Source organism: Bombina bombina, chromosome 8 (assembly GCF_027579735.1).
Source record: "Bombina bombina isolate aBomBom1 chromosome 8, aBomBom1.pri, whole genome shotgun sequence".
Lineage (NCBI taxonomy): Eukaryota > Metazoa > Chordata > Amphibia > Anura > Bombinatoridae > Bombina > Bombina bombina.
The window spans coordinates 260804044-260819898 of record NC_069506.1 but is presented as its reverse complement, the minus strand read 5'-3'; positions in this window follow the sequence as shown (position 1 = coordinate 260819898).

Genomic DNA, 15855 nt, shown 5'->3' with positions numbered 1-15855 from the left:
GTCTTTGGGGGGTCCAGTACCACCGCGATAATAGCTTAAAGTTCATTTCTACTAGTGTCGCTGACAAGGACGACTTTTTATTCTCTCAAAAAATATGGCTCCATTGGGCATCAGTTAATGTCTTGCCTAGTTCTCTTTCCCATTTGATAAGGTACGCTGTTTTTTTTGCAGGGAAAGTACCTCTCAGCATCTTATAAATTATTGAGATATGTGATTTGGTGAAATTGAGGGATGTGCATAGGGTTTCAAAGGCGATCATAGGTCTAGTAAGGTCTGCCTTGTAGGGGCTGGAAAAAATAGCATGTCTGACCTAATGGGAACCACATTTGGAAAGGAGGGCCCAATGTTTGGCCCACGTCAGCCTGGGAACGCATCAACCCATTGTGTAGAAGTATGTATGCTGGTACATTAGATTGAGTGCCTGTATGTGTTTGCCCATGTATGTGTAGTGTATATTTTCTAGCTCCAATATATGGTCTACTTCTTTCCTCCACATATCATAAGTAGGTACTAGATCCTTCCTCCAAAACCTGGGTATTAGGCGTCTGGCACAATTAAGCATATATATATACAAGTGACTTTAGGAATATCGGCCAGTAGGGCCAAGCTAGGTGTAAATGTAACAGGACTCCCTAGAGTCTTATCTACCCTTTCATTAATGGCTTGCCAATATGGTCTAAGAAGCGGGCACGACCACCAGATGTGGGTGAAGGTGCCCACCGCTCCACAGTGTCTCCAACAGAGGGAGGAGGAGTTAGGAAATATACTATGGAGTCTTTGGGGGGTCCAGTACCACCGCGATAATAGCTTAAAGTTCATTTCTACTAGTGTCGCTGACAAGGACGACTTTTTATTCTCTCTAAAAATATGGCTCCATTGGGCGTCAGTTAATGTCTTGCCTAGTTCTCTTTCACATTTGATAAGGTACGCTGTTTTTTTTTTGCAGGGAAAGTACCTCTCAGCATCTTATAAATTATTGAGATATGTGATTTGGTGAAATTGGGGGATGTGCATAGGGTTTCAAAGGCGATCATAGGTCTAGTAAGGTCTGCCTTGTAGGGGCTGGAAAAAATAGCATGTCTGACCTGCAAGTATGGGAACCACATTTGGAAAGGAAGGCCCAATGTTTGGCCCACGTCAGCCTGGGAACGCATCAACCCATTGTGTAGAAGTATGTATGCTGGTACATTAGATTGAGTGCCTGTGAAGTAGGGGGTTTGAATAGTTTGGGATTTTAAGAAAAGAGGATTATTCAGTAACGGGGTGAGGGGGGATATAGGGGTGGATATCAATCTATCTGTTGCTTGTAATTTATCCCACACTCGCAGTGTGGCAGCTATATAATAATTATTCCAGGCTTCCGGAGACCTTAACCTCGGGAGAATCCAACATTGGTCCCCAAGATCTATCCCACCCGCTAGGTGTGTTTCTGTCCGTACCCAAAGTTTTCCTAAAGAAGGTTGTTTCCAAGCAACAACGTGTGCCAAGTTTGTCGCTTTAAAGTAATTAAACAGGTTAGGGGCACTCAACCCTCCGTCCTCTCTATTGAGGAACAGAGTGTCTCTAGTTACTCTGGGCCTTTTGTGTGACCATACAAATTGGTCAAATCTCTTTTGTTGCTGTATAAAGAAATGTGTAGGGATATCTAAGGGAAGAACTTGGAAGAGGTATAAGAATTTAGGGATAATATTCATTTTTAAAGCATTAATACGTCCCATCCAGGAAAGCTGGCCTTGTTTATGCCATGTCTCCAACGTCTTGTTAACTTCTGCCTGAAGAGGAATATAGTTAAGGGAAAAAAGTTCTGTGTGTAGGGACGATATATCTATTCCTAAATATTTAATTTTCTTGACTATTTGAAAAGGTGTGTGAGATGCAAGAAAACAAGTTTCCTCTTCATGAAGATGTAATGGCAAAATCATCGATTTTTCCATATTCACTGAAAAATTTGAGACCAATTTATACTCCTCTAACTCAGCCACTAGAGCAGGTAATGAAGTAAGCGGAGAGCGCAATGTTAATATTATATCATCCGCATAAAGCAGACATTTTTTATTCAATTCCCCGAAAGGGACACCTAAAATATTATGATTGCTCCGTATCTTGATAGCCAGCGCCTCCACCGCCAGCGCAAAAAGCAAGGGCGACAGGGGACATCCCTGACGCTTGCCATTTTTTTATAGGAATCACCTGAGAGAGGGTATTATTGGCACTAACATATGCTATAGGGTTACTATAAAGGGCTTTTATGCGAGAGATCAGTGTGGGCGAAAATCCAAACCTCGACAGGGTGGACCACAGAAAGTCCCAGTCCACCCTGTCAAAGGCCTTCTCAGCATCTGTAGAGAGAAGTATAAGAGGTGTTTTAGATGAAGAAGCAAAGAAAAGAGTATGCAAAACTCTAATAGTATTTTCTTTATCTTCCCTGCCGTGGATGAAGCCCACCTGGTCCGAATGCACTAGGGAGGGGAGATATTTACTTATTCTCGTGGCTAGTAATTTAGCATATAGTTTGATATCAATATTTATTAAAGATATGGGACGGTAGTTGGAAACTTTATCTTGGGATTTACCTGGTTTAGGTATCACCGAGATTGTGGCTTCGAGCAATGTCGATGGGAGTTGATTGCATTGGTCAATAGAGGTGTACATATCTAAGAGGTGAGGACATAAGAGGGATTTAAATAGGCTATAGAATTTGGGGGAAAAACCATCCGGACCGGGGGCCTTACCCTGCGGCAGCTCTCTAATAGCTAGTAGTAGCTCTTGGGCTGTAAATTGTTTGTCTAAATCTTCTATGTCTGTGTTAGACAATTCAGGAAGCTGCGTATGTTCTAAATAAGTATTTATACGGTGAAGCTTTTCTTCTATGTTGACAGTGGGTAAATTATATAGGGAAGTATAATATTGTGCAAACTGGCTTACTATCTCAGTATTATTTGAATGGGCTGTGCCATTGGAATCCGTCATTTTAGTTATATAGGTTTTATACCTCTTCTTACGCAGTGATCTCGCTAATAAGCGTCCTGCCTTATTACTTTCGACAAAAAAACGTGACTTGGTGATAAGAGCTCTCATGTGAGCACTTTTAATTATATACTGGTTTAATGCTTCCCTGGCTTCCTGTGATCTCTGCAAAAGTGGTTGCGATTGAGGGTCTCTTTTTAGAGCCTTTTCACAGGCAGTAAACTCTAATGTTAGAGAGTTAAAATAGGCTGCACGTTGTTTACGCTGTCTATGAGTGTGTTCAATAATCACTCCCCGTATATAGCATTGTTCATGTTGTTTTAACTGAATTGATTAGGCCTGTGCATGTTAAAACTTTATTAATTATAAATGGTACATCCTCAATAATATTTGTATTTAATTTATTTTAACATTGGTTTGCCTTTAGAACACACACCTGAAAGAATAGAAATAAAGTTTTTTGAATTACTACTTCACACTCTTTCTTATCGGTGGTGAGTGACCATGATCCTTTACTCCTGGTAAATACTCTGGGCACTAGGAGGAGGCAAAGATTCTCAAACCCCAAGAGCTCTAGAAAACCCCTCCCACCTTTGAAACTAGTCTTGTCTTTGCCTCCGCTGGAGGTAGGTGAAGAATGAAGGTGCTCCAGATTGTTTTTGTGAGAGGGGTTCTCAGACTGCGACAAGGCCCAATTTTCCCTTTAGAGTGCTGCTAATTGATGGAGACGTTTGACCGCTAGGGAGTTTTGGGTACTGGCACAAAAACACCTTATGGTTGTTAGTCAAAAGCCTGCCACAGGTGTCACAGGGACCTGTCCGCCTCCTCCTGTTGGGTCGTCAGTATAATCCTATTCCATTTCTTCTATGTTTATGTTTCTGCACTGGTTTGGCTTTCTACTGGATTCCACTTTATCTTCCAGTAGTTAGGTGCCTATGGGTAAGTAAAAAAAAAACAACTAAATATTAAAAAAAATAATAAAACTACACAAGATTATATATCATGCTTATCCCACTCTCATTTCTCATGGACTTCACTTCTTGGGCATTAGTTTCCCAGGACTTATGGATTGTGGTCTCTCACCACCTGTATGAATGAAAAAAAATGTATGCTTACCTGATAAAATCATATATTTCCTTGTGGCGAGAGCCCATGAGACCCAACCCTGTTATTTTTCTGGTGGTAGCTTTATTTTTTGCACCTTTTTTTCCCCATGCTCCTTTTTTTACACTCTTTAAATTGTTTGCTTGGCTATACGTCAGATTAGTTTCTAGTAAGCTGGGAGCGGTTTTACAGAGCTCTTGGGGTTTTGGAATCTTTGCCTTCTCCTAGTGGCCATGAGATTAATTCCCAGCAATAAGTAATAGATCGTGGACTCTCACCACTATGAAAGAAAATAATTTGTCAGGTAAGCATAAATAATGTTTTTCTAACTACAGAAAATGACACTGTTTAACACCTCAATATATTGTTAACCCATTATTGCTTATTTTTATAATCATGGCCTTATGGAGCTCAATTATACTTATATTTTGTGTGGTAGCAGCCACACTGGAGATGTATTGAACTAATAGGTCAAACGACTCACTAATAGAGATACATGTGTTAGCACACAAAGTCCTAGATATGTAAATGATGTATGATTCTTGTATTATATGAGTGATTCATTGTGTTTAAAACGTAACAGTTATTACAAATATTGAAATAAAAATGTGAATTGTGACATAAAAAACAACTCTGTGGCAACGTATTCCTCAATATTTAATTAAAGAGAGACTCAAGTCAAAATTAAACTTTAATTATTCAGATAGAGCATGCAATTTTAAACAACTTTCCAATTTACTTCAATTATCAAAATGTGCACAGTCTTTTTATATTAAAACTTTTTGAGTCACCAGCTCCTACTGAGCATGTGCAAGAATAAACGTATATGCGTTTGTGATTGGCTGATGGCTGTCACATGGTACAGGGGGAGTGGAAAAAAATCTACTACTCATTTGAAGTTCAGACTAAGTGCTATTACATTGTCTTGTTATCTTGCATTTGTTGATTATGCAAATCTACTACGTTGACTGGTCCTTGAACTAAACTGATGCTTGTTTAAAGGGATACTAAACCCACATTTTTTTCTTTAATGATTCAGATAGATCATGCAATTTTAAGCAACTTTTTAATTTACTCCTACTATCAATTTTTCTTCGTTCTCTTGCTATCTTTATCTAAAAAGCAAGAATTTAAAGCTTAGGAGCCAGCCCATTTTAGTTTCAGCACCATGGATAGCACTTGCTTATTGGTAGATACATTTAGCAAACCAATAAGCAAGCATAAGCCAGGTTCTCAACCAAATATGGGCTGTCTCTTAAGCTTTAGATTCTTGCTTTTTAAATAAAGACAGCCAGAGAACGAAGAAACATTTATAATAGGAGTAAAATAGAAAGTTGCTTAAAATAGCATGCTCTATCTGAATCGTTAAAGAAAAAAAATATTTGGGTTTAGTGTCCCTTTAACCTCCATATATTTGCAGTGAACTGCTATTTAATACTTCCTCTGTTAACTATAAAACACATAACAACTTGTTTGTCTAGAAACAAATTAGCAATATTATTGGCTGTGTACCCAGTTTACAAAAGTAACATTTGTAATCTAATGTTGCAATATTAATATAGTGTGGAATTTAATTAGCTCTAATTATTCCTATATAGAATATATATGTGTGGATAATAGATCTGCCAGATGAGAGATATTTATAAATTACTTGTTAGGTATTCCAGTTATAGTATAATTGCTATTAAGTGTTTTTTTAATACCTGCAGATATTACCATAAAGAGGATTGCATTAATGTAAACCGTTTTGCTGTAGCACAGTGACAAATCAAGTTACTCATCTGCTTTTTGTATAATACATACACTTCTGATTTAATAATATGACTTTAAAAATAAATCTGAATATATATATATATATATATATATATAATATATATGTGTATGTGTTTGTGTGTGCGTGTGTTTGTGTGTGTGTGTGTGTTTGTGTATGTGTGTTTGTGTGTGTGTGTTTGTATGTTCGTATGTGTGTGTGTTTGTGTGTGCGTGTGTGTGTGTTTGTGTGTGTGTTTGTGTGTGTGTATGTGTGTTTGTGTGTGTGTTTGTGTGTGTTTGTGTGTGTGTTTGTGTATGTGTGTTTGTGTGTGTGTTTGTGTGTTTGTGTGTGTGTATGTGTGTGTTTGTGTGCGTGTATTTGTGTGTGTGTGTTTGTGTGTGTGTTTGTGTGTGTGTGTGTTTGTGTGTGTGTTTGTGTATGTGTGTTTGTGTGTGTGTTTGTGTGTGTGTATGAGTGTGTGTTTGTGTGTGCATGTATGTGTGTTTGTGTGTGTGTTTGTGTGTGCGTGTATGTGTGTTTGTGTGTGTTTTATACAAAAACTGCCTGTAACTTGCTAGCTACAAAGTACTTATTATACGAACTAGTAAGGCTGGTTACATGGCAGAATTAGTATTTACATTTGAATCAGTTTTCAGCAGATTTTTTCTGCCACTTAGTATTTATGGAGTCCTTATTAGACAAAATTATAAAGCTATTTTAGTTGCACAATACATCTTCTAAATAAACTTTGAGCAAGCATCTGCTCCAATAGTCATGCTGCCTATGTGAAACTGCAGCATGAGTAACTACCTACAGAAAACAGGTTCTAACAGCAGTTGAGCAAAATAATCACATCTACAGCATACATAAAATAAACCCTTTTTGCTCTTTGGATGGTTAGATTACCTAATATCTTAACCCCTCTGATCTCCTATAAATTTAAGTATCATAGATTGTATTGCTGTTAAGTATATTATTATTAGATATAAGTTGCTTTAGATCAGGGGTTTTCAAACCTGTCCCCAAGCCTCCCTAACAGGTCAGATTTCCAGGATATTTGAATTGGAGCACAGGTGAAATAATCACCTGATTTGTAAACGTGGTTATTAACCTGCTCTCACCCAAGGTCATCCTGTAAATCTGGCCTGTTGGGGAGGCCTGAGGACAGGTTTGAAAACTCCAGCTTTAGAGAATTGCTAAAAACATACGGCTAGATTTAGAGTTTTGTCGATAACGACCCGCGTAGCTAACGCTGGCATTTTTCTGGCCGCACCTTTAAAATAACTCTGGTATTGAGAGTCCACAGAATGGCTGCGTTAGGCTCCAAAAAGGGAGCGTAGAGCATATTTCACTCAACTGCAACTCTCGATACCAGAGTTGCTTACGGACGCGGCCAGCCTCAAAAACGTGCTCGTGCACGATTCCCCCATAGAAAACAATGGGGCTGTTTGAGCTGAAAAAAAACCTAACACCTGCAAAAAAGCAGCGTTCAGCTCCTAACGCAGCCCCATTGTTTGCTATGGGGAAACACTTCCTACGTCTGCACCTAACACTCTAACATGTACCCCGAGTCTAAACACCCCTAACCTTACACTTATTAACCCCTAATCTGCCGCCCCCGCTATCGCTGACCCCTGCATATTATTATTAACCCCTAATCTGCCGCTCCGTAAACCGCCGCTACTTACATTATCCCTATGTACCCCTAATCTGCTGCCCCTAACACCGCCGACCCTTATATTATATTTATTAACCCCTAATCTGCCCCCCCACAACGTCGCCGCTACCTACCTACACTTATTAACCCCTAATCTGCCGAGCGGACCGCACCGCTATTATAATAAAGTTATTAACCCCTAATCCGCCTCACTAACCCTATAATAAATAGTATTAAGTGAGGAATGATTTAACACTAAGCGCCTAATGCTATTGGGACCCTTTGCTTTAATAAATTGACCCCTAGCGGTCAAACGAATGGATAATCAGAAAGAAAGTAATTAAAGCGCCAAAGAACAAATGGCCGGGTCCAAAGTTTAAAATAAATATATATCAATTTATTCAATACAATATCATAAAAATTAACATTCCATTAAAACAGTAAAATAATCAAGGATCCAAGATTTTACAATAAGTTAAAACCAATTCTCCAAATTAGAATTGAAATAGTTCTTTACTTTGACAGTCTTTCCATGTAACAGTTAAAAATCAATCGTGTGGAATATCTGGCTGTGTGATGTATTTGATAAAGATATTTTTGCTTGAGAGACCATTCAGTGTAGTGGATCTGTCTACTGTTGGATAAATATATTTCACATCATATGGTAAATGGATTTGTGCAATATAAATGTGCTTGTGTTGGCAGTTTGTGGATGTCTTCAAAGTAACTTGTGTGAGTGGAGGTGCCCAAAAAAGTAATCGTGTCTTCAAATTGAGTGTTGAAATTTTTTTGAAAAAATAGTTGAAAAACAAACCATGTGAAATAAATGTGATAACAAAAATCATAAAAGGAAAACCAAATAAAGTTCTGAATAAAGGATATGTCTGTGTCCTCTGGATGAGTTTTTCAGCTTGTTAGCATTCCTCAGTGAGATCCCATAAAAAAGGAAACAGAAAATTGCAACATAGTGTGAATCTGTAATGGCACTTTGACGGCTAGATTTGGAGTTTGGCGGTAAAAGGGCTGTTAACGCTCCGCAGGTTTTTTTCTGGCCGCACCATAAATTTAACTCTGGTATCGAGAGTTCAAACAAATGCTGCGTTAGGCTCCAAAAAAGGAGCGTAGGGCATTTTTACCGCAAATACAACTCTCGATACCAGAGTTGCTTACGGACGCGGCCGGCCTCAAAAACGTGCTCGTGCACGATTCTCCCATAGGAAACAATGGGGCTGTTTGAGCTGAAAAAAAACCTAACACCTGCAAAAAAGCAGCGTTCAGCTCCTAACGCAGCCCCATTGTTTCCTATGGGGAAACACTTCCTACGTCTGCACCTAACACCCTAACATGTACCCCGAGTCTAAACACCCCTAGCCTTACACTTATTAACCCCTAATCTGCCGCCCCCGCTATCGCTGACCCCTGCATTACACTTTTAACCCCTAATCTGCCGCTCCGTAAACCGCCGCCACCTACGTTATCCCTATGTACCCCTAATCTGCTGCCCTAACATCGCCGACCCCTATGTTATATTTATTAACCCCTAATCTGCCCCCCACAACGTCGCCGACACCTACCTACACTTATTAACCCCTAATCTGCCGACCGGACCTGAGCGCTACTATAATAAAGTTATTAACCCCTAATCCGCCTCACTAACCCTATCATAAATAGTATTAACCCCTAATCTGCCCTCCCTAACATCGCCGACACCTACCTTCAATTATTAACCCCTAATCTGCCGAGCGGACCTCACCGCTATTCTAATAAATGTATTAACCCCTAAAGCTAAGTCTAACCCTAACACTAACACCCCCCTAAGTTAAATATAATTTTTATCTAACGAAATAAATTAACTCTTATTAAATAAATGATTCCTATTTAAAGCTAAATACTTACCTGTAAAATAAATCCTAATATAGCTACAATATAAATTATAATTATATTATAGCTATTTTAGGATTAATATTTATTTTACAGGTAACTTTGTATTTATTTTAACCAGGTACAATAGCTATTAAATAGTTAAGAACTATTTAATAGTTACCTAGTTAAAATAATTACAAATTTACCTGTAAAATAAATCCTAACCTAAGTTAAAATTAAACCTAACACTACCCTATCAATAAAATAATTAAATAAACTACCTACAATTACCTACAATTAACCTAACACTACACTATCAATAAATTAATTAAACACAATTGCTACAAATAAATACAATTAAATAAACTATCTAAAGTACAAAAAATAAAAAAGAACTAAGTTACAGAAAATAAAAAAATATTTACAAACATAAGAAAAATATTACAACAATTTTAAACTAATTACACCTACTCTAAGCCCCCTAATAAAATAACAAAGACCCCCAAAATAAAAAATTCCCTACCCTATTCTAAATTTAAAAAGTTACAAGCTCTTTTACCTTACCAGCCCTGAACAGGGCCCTTTGCGGGGCATGCCCCAAGAAGTTCAGCTCTTTTGCCTGTAAAAGAAAACATACAATACCCCCCCCCCAACATTACAACCCACCACCCACATACCCCTAATCTAACCCAAACCCCCCTTAAATAAACCTAACACTAAGCCCCTGATGATCTTCCTACCTTGTCTTCACCATGCCAGGTTCACCGATCCGTCCTGGCTCCAAGATCTTCATCCAACCCAAGCGGGGGCTAGACATCCACTGAAGAAGTCCAGAAGAGGGTCCAAAGTCTTCCTCCTATCCGGCAAGAAGAGGACATCCGGACCGGCAAACATCTTCTCCAAGCGGCATCTTCTATGTTCTTCCATCCGATGACGACCGGCTCCATCTTGAAGACCTCCAGCGCGGATCCATCCTCTTCTTCCGACGACTAGACGACGAATGACGGTTCCTTTAAGGGACGTCATCCAAGATGGCGTCCCTCGAATTCCGATTGGCTGATAGGATTCTATCAGCCAATCGGAATTAAGGTAGGAATTTTCTGATTGGCTGATGGAATCAGCCAATCAGAATCAAGTTCAATCCGATTGGCTGATCCAATCAGCCAATCAGATTGAGCTCGCATTCTATTGGCTGATCGGAACAGCCAATAGAATGCGAGCTCAATCTGATTGGCTGATTGGATCAGCCAATCGGATTGAACTTGATTCTGATTGGCTGATTCCATCAGCCAATCAGAAAATTCCTACCTTAATTCCGATTGGCTGATAGAATCCTATCAGCCAATCGGAATTCGAGGGACGCCATCTTGGATGACGTCCCTTAAAGGAACCGTCATTCGTCGTCTAGTCGTCGGAAGAAGAGGATGGATCCGCGCTGGAGGTCTTCAAGATGGAGCCGGTCGTCATCGGATGGAAGAACATAGAAGATGCCGCTTGGAGAAGATGTTTGCCGGTCCGGATGTCCTCTTCTTGCCGGATAGGAGGAAGACTTTGGACCCTCTTCTGGACTTCTTCAGTGGATGTCTAGCCCCCGCTTGGGTTGGATGAAGATCTTGGAGCCAGGACGGATCGGTGAACCTGGCATGGTGAAGACAAGGTAGGAAGATCATCAGGGGCTTAGTGTTAGGTTTATTTAAGGGGGGTTTGGGTTAGATTAGGGGTATGTGGGTGGTGGGTTGTAATGTTGGGGGGGGGGGTATTGTATGTTTTCTTTTACAGGCAAAAGAGCTGAACTTCTTGGGGCATGCCCCGCAAAGGGCCCTGTTCAGGGCTGGTAAGGTAAAAGAGCTTGTAACTTTTTAAATTTAGAATAGGGTAGGGAATTTTTTATTTTGGGGGTCTTTGTTATTTTATTAGGGGGCTTAGAGTAGGTGTAATTAGTTTAAAATTGTTGTAATATTTTTCTTATGTTTGTAAATATTTTTTTATTTTCTGTAACTTAGTTCTTTTTTATTTTTTGTACTTTAGATAGTTTATTTAATTGTATTTATTTGTAGCAATTGTGTTTAATTAATTTATTGATAGTGTAGTGTTAGGTTAATTGTAGGTAATTGTAGGTAGTTTATTTAATTATTTTATTGATAGGGTAGTGTTAGGTTTAATTATATCTTAGGTTAGGATTTATTTTACAGGTAAATTTGTAATTATTTTAACTAGGTAACTATTAAATAGTTCTTAACTATTTAATAGCTATTGTACCTGGTTAAAATAAATACAAAGTTACCTGTAAAATAAATATTAATCCTAAAATAGCTATAATATAAATGTAATTTATATTGTAGCTATATTAGGATTTATTTTACAGGTAAGTATTTAGCTTTAAATAGGAATCATTTATTTAATAAGAGTTAATTTATTTCGTTAGATGTAAATTATATTTAACTTAGGGGGGTGTTAGTGTTAGGGTTAGACTTAGCTTTAGGGGTTAATACATTTATTAGAATAGCGGTGAGCTCCGGTCGGCAGATTAGGGGTTAATAATTGAAGGTAGGTGTCGGCGATGTTAGGGAGGGCAGATTAGGGGTTAATACTATTTATGATAGGGTTAGTGAGGCGGATTAGGGGTTAATAACTTTATTATAGTAGCGCTCAGGTCCGCTCGGCAGATTAGGGGTTAATAAGTGTAGGTAGGTGTCGGCGACGTTGTGGGGGGCAGATTAGGGGTTAATAAATATAACATAGGGGTCGGCGATGTTAGGGGCAGAAGATTAGGGGTACATAGGGATAACGTAGGTGGCGGCGATTTGCGGTCGGAAGATTAGGGGTTAATTATTTTAAGTAGCTTGCGGCGACGTTGTGGGGGCAGGTTAGGGGTTAATAAATATAATATAGGGGTCGGCGGGGTTAGGGGCAGCAGATTAGGGGTACATAAGTATAACGTAGGTGGCGGTCGGCAGATTAGGGGTTAAAAATTTTAATCGAGTGGCGGCGATGTGGGGGGACCTCGGTTTAGGGGTACATAGGTAGTTTATGGGTGTTAGTGTACTTTAGGGTACAGTAGTTAAGAGCTTTATAAACCGGCGTTAGCCAGAAAGCTCTTAACTCCTGCTTTTTTCAGGCGGCTGGAATCTTGTCGTTAGAGCTCTAACGCTCACTGCAGAAACGACTCTAAATACCGGCGTTAGAAAGATCCCATTGAAAAGATAGGCTACGCAAATGGCGTAGGGGGATCTGCGGTATGGAAAAGTCGCGGCTGTAAAGTGAGCGTTAGACCCTTTAATCACTGACTCCAAATACCAGCGGGCGGCCAAAACCAGCGTTAGGAGCCTCTAACGCTGGTTTTGACGGCTACCGCCGAACTCTAAATCTAGGCCTGAGGAAGTAGTTGTTTTGTAACAAATGACTACTCACATTTGTTGGAGCTTTCCACTAAGCTCAAGGATATGCGCACTCCCACTTTATACTGATGGGAAAACAGTACACTAGGCAAAACTTGGATACAAATTTATTTTAAAATATATAAAAGCGTCACATAAGCCTTGATAACACCACAATGTAAGGGTACAAAAGCAGATATGCTGTAATAAATGCTTCAAATCGCCAAACTTGCAAAGAGGTAAATGGATCAGCAGGAGTGTGACCGCCGAAACCAAAACCTCTTTAGTAGCAAGACAGTAGCGCTAAGCCCCCAGGTGTCCTGGCTAGTGTAGAGACGTGATAAAACTCAATATAGAACAGTTCAGTTCCGACGTACGTTTCGCAGGTATGCTTTGTCAAGGATTCCTTGACAAAGCATACCTGCGAAACGTACGTCGGAACTGAACTGTTCTATATTGAGTTTTATCACGTCTCTACACTAGCCAGGACACCTGGGGGCTTAGCGCTACTGTCTTGCTACTAAAGAGGTTTTAGTTTCGGCGGTTACACTCCTTCTGATCCATTTACCTCTTTGCAAGTTTGGCGATTTGAAGCATTTATTACAGCATATCTGCTTTTGTACCCTTACATTGTGGTGTTATCAAGGCTTATGTGATGCTTTTATATATTTTAAAATAAATTTGTATCCAAGTTTTGCCTAGTGTACTGTTTTCCCATCAGTATAAAGTGGGAGTGCGCATATCCTTGAGCTTAGTGGAAAGCTCCAACAAATGTGAGTAGTCATTTGTTACAAAACAACTACTTCCTCAAAGTGCCATTACAGATTCACACTATGTTGCAATTTTCTGTTTCCTTTTTTATGGGATCTCACTGAGGAATGCTAACAAACTGAAAAACTCATCCAGAGGACACAGACATATCCTTTATTCAGAACTTTATTTGGTTTTCCTTTTATGATTTTTGTTATCACATTTATTTCACATTTTTTTTTTGTGATATTTGGTATATTTATTGTAATGAAAAACAAACCATACAAACGATAATCAAAGAACAGTGTGAACACACAACCTTAATAAAAACGATTGTAAATCAACGATCTTCAAATTATGTGCAGTATTATTCAAAGAAAATAACAATAAATGGTGAAAAAAAAAACTTGCAAGTAAAAGAAAAAGAAAAAATAGTCCTGAATAAGTGTGAGCAATCACACAACCATAGGAAATGTCAGATTGAGATATATGTGTATACTTGTTATTCCTCCCAAATGAGATGCAGTGGTTTTCTCCCAGTGTTTTTTTCTCCCAGTGTTAGGTGCAATCTATCTCCTGGTGACCCAAACGGTCAGTTCAATTTTCTGCAGTTTTAGTCCTTTCTGCCAAAAAACAAAAACAATAATAGTGCAGATGTTTTAGACAAAATAATCCTACCAGAGTGTCACTTACCAGTCGACGCGTTTCGGTCATGCACTGACCTTTATCAAGACTGGTTTTACCTTATGTTTGGGGTCTTTATATACCCTATTTAATTACTGGTTTTTCGTATTTTCATAATACCGGAAGCGGGATTTACTACTTCCGGTTTCGCGTAGCGATAATGTTTCTTATCTTGTTTTATTATAACATTTCTGTTGATATTATATTTTATCTGGTGATGTCTTGTTTTTTATCCTTAGGTTTATATAATTTGGGGCATTCTTTTGTATAAGCTCTTAGTTCGCACTCCCGTTTATCTTGCTATCTTATTGGTCAGATTTTGAGGCGTGTTCCATATAATAGCTCCCATTGGCTATTGGTATATGTAGTTCCAAATTAGCTGTGTCCCTCGGCTTGTTCAGTGGGCACTGTCAGCCTGTTAAATTTAAGGGTGTGTGTTGAATGACGTTATTCTATTCGTTCCTATTCTTGTTATGGTACTAATTGCGAAGGGGTCTATTAATTTACGATCTGAGATGTACATATCGATGATGTATGTTAAAAAACATTTAAAATTAATTAAAAATTATTATTAGCATTCAGCCTCTATTTCGCAACAAAGCATGACTGTTACAATAAACGAAAATACACATCTTTCTCAAAATGTGCTGACAGTTTTCTAATGATATATGGAGTTTCAATATCTTTGTTTTCCAATGGCCCTGTACTTCGTCATTTGTTCTTATTCATTTTCACATTACGATTTACACGAAATTTGTTCACCAAAAAATTGAATCTTATAAGTTTTCTCATTCAATATGTTTTTTTATTCAGTATGTTTTTTAGATACATGCCAATATTTTTGGATTTAAAACTTCTTTCTGATTATCCAACCTTAATGTTAGGTTTTTTTAGGGAACTAAATAAAACGATTTTCTTTTTTATTATGTCTTATAAACTAAATACTCTATCTTTTGTTTTTAAATTATGAGTACTCTTGCTATGTTTATGAGTTTTGGATTTGGTATGAAGTGTGGCCGATACATTAAGATAAATAGAGATTATATTCACCTTTGTTGGAAACTGAAGGACCAATTTGAGGGGCTAAGAAATTACAACAATATAACATACATACTTGGTCATCCGTTTATATTGTTTTCTATCAAGCTTGATAAACCCTGATTGTTTTTTTCAAAAGGTTTCGTTTGGAATTTATTTGGACATATATCCAGTTTTGTGAAGGTGATATTAATCTATAGAATTTTTTGTAAAGGTAATACACCTTAGATGTAGTAGACATCATCATTTTTATATTCCATGTATGTTGGTGTTAAATATTTGTTTTGGATAAATTGTGGTGATCAAATACTTATATTGTGGTCAAATACTTATATTTAATAGAGTATTTGTCCTAATTATCAGTAATTGGATTTAGAGTATAATGCGTACTAAGTTTTTTATGAGGCCACTTAGTTATACAATCTGATATACTAAGCTCGTCCTCTTACTTTGGGGCTAGAGCTAGATGGGCGATTTTTTGGGATGGGTCAGAGACGATGTATAAAGGGAGAGATGTTTCACATAGGTTCAAATTTATATTCGTCTGTCATTTCATTTTCTCCAGGTTTATGTGGGATATTTTATGAAGATATTCATAAGTCTTCTATCCATAATCATGATTTCTTTAAAGGGAAAGAATGTGCTAGTTTCTTTTTTTACTT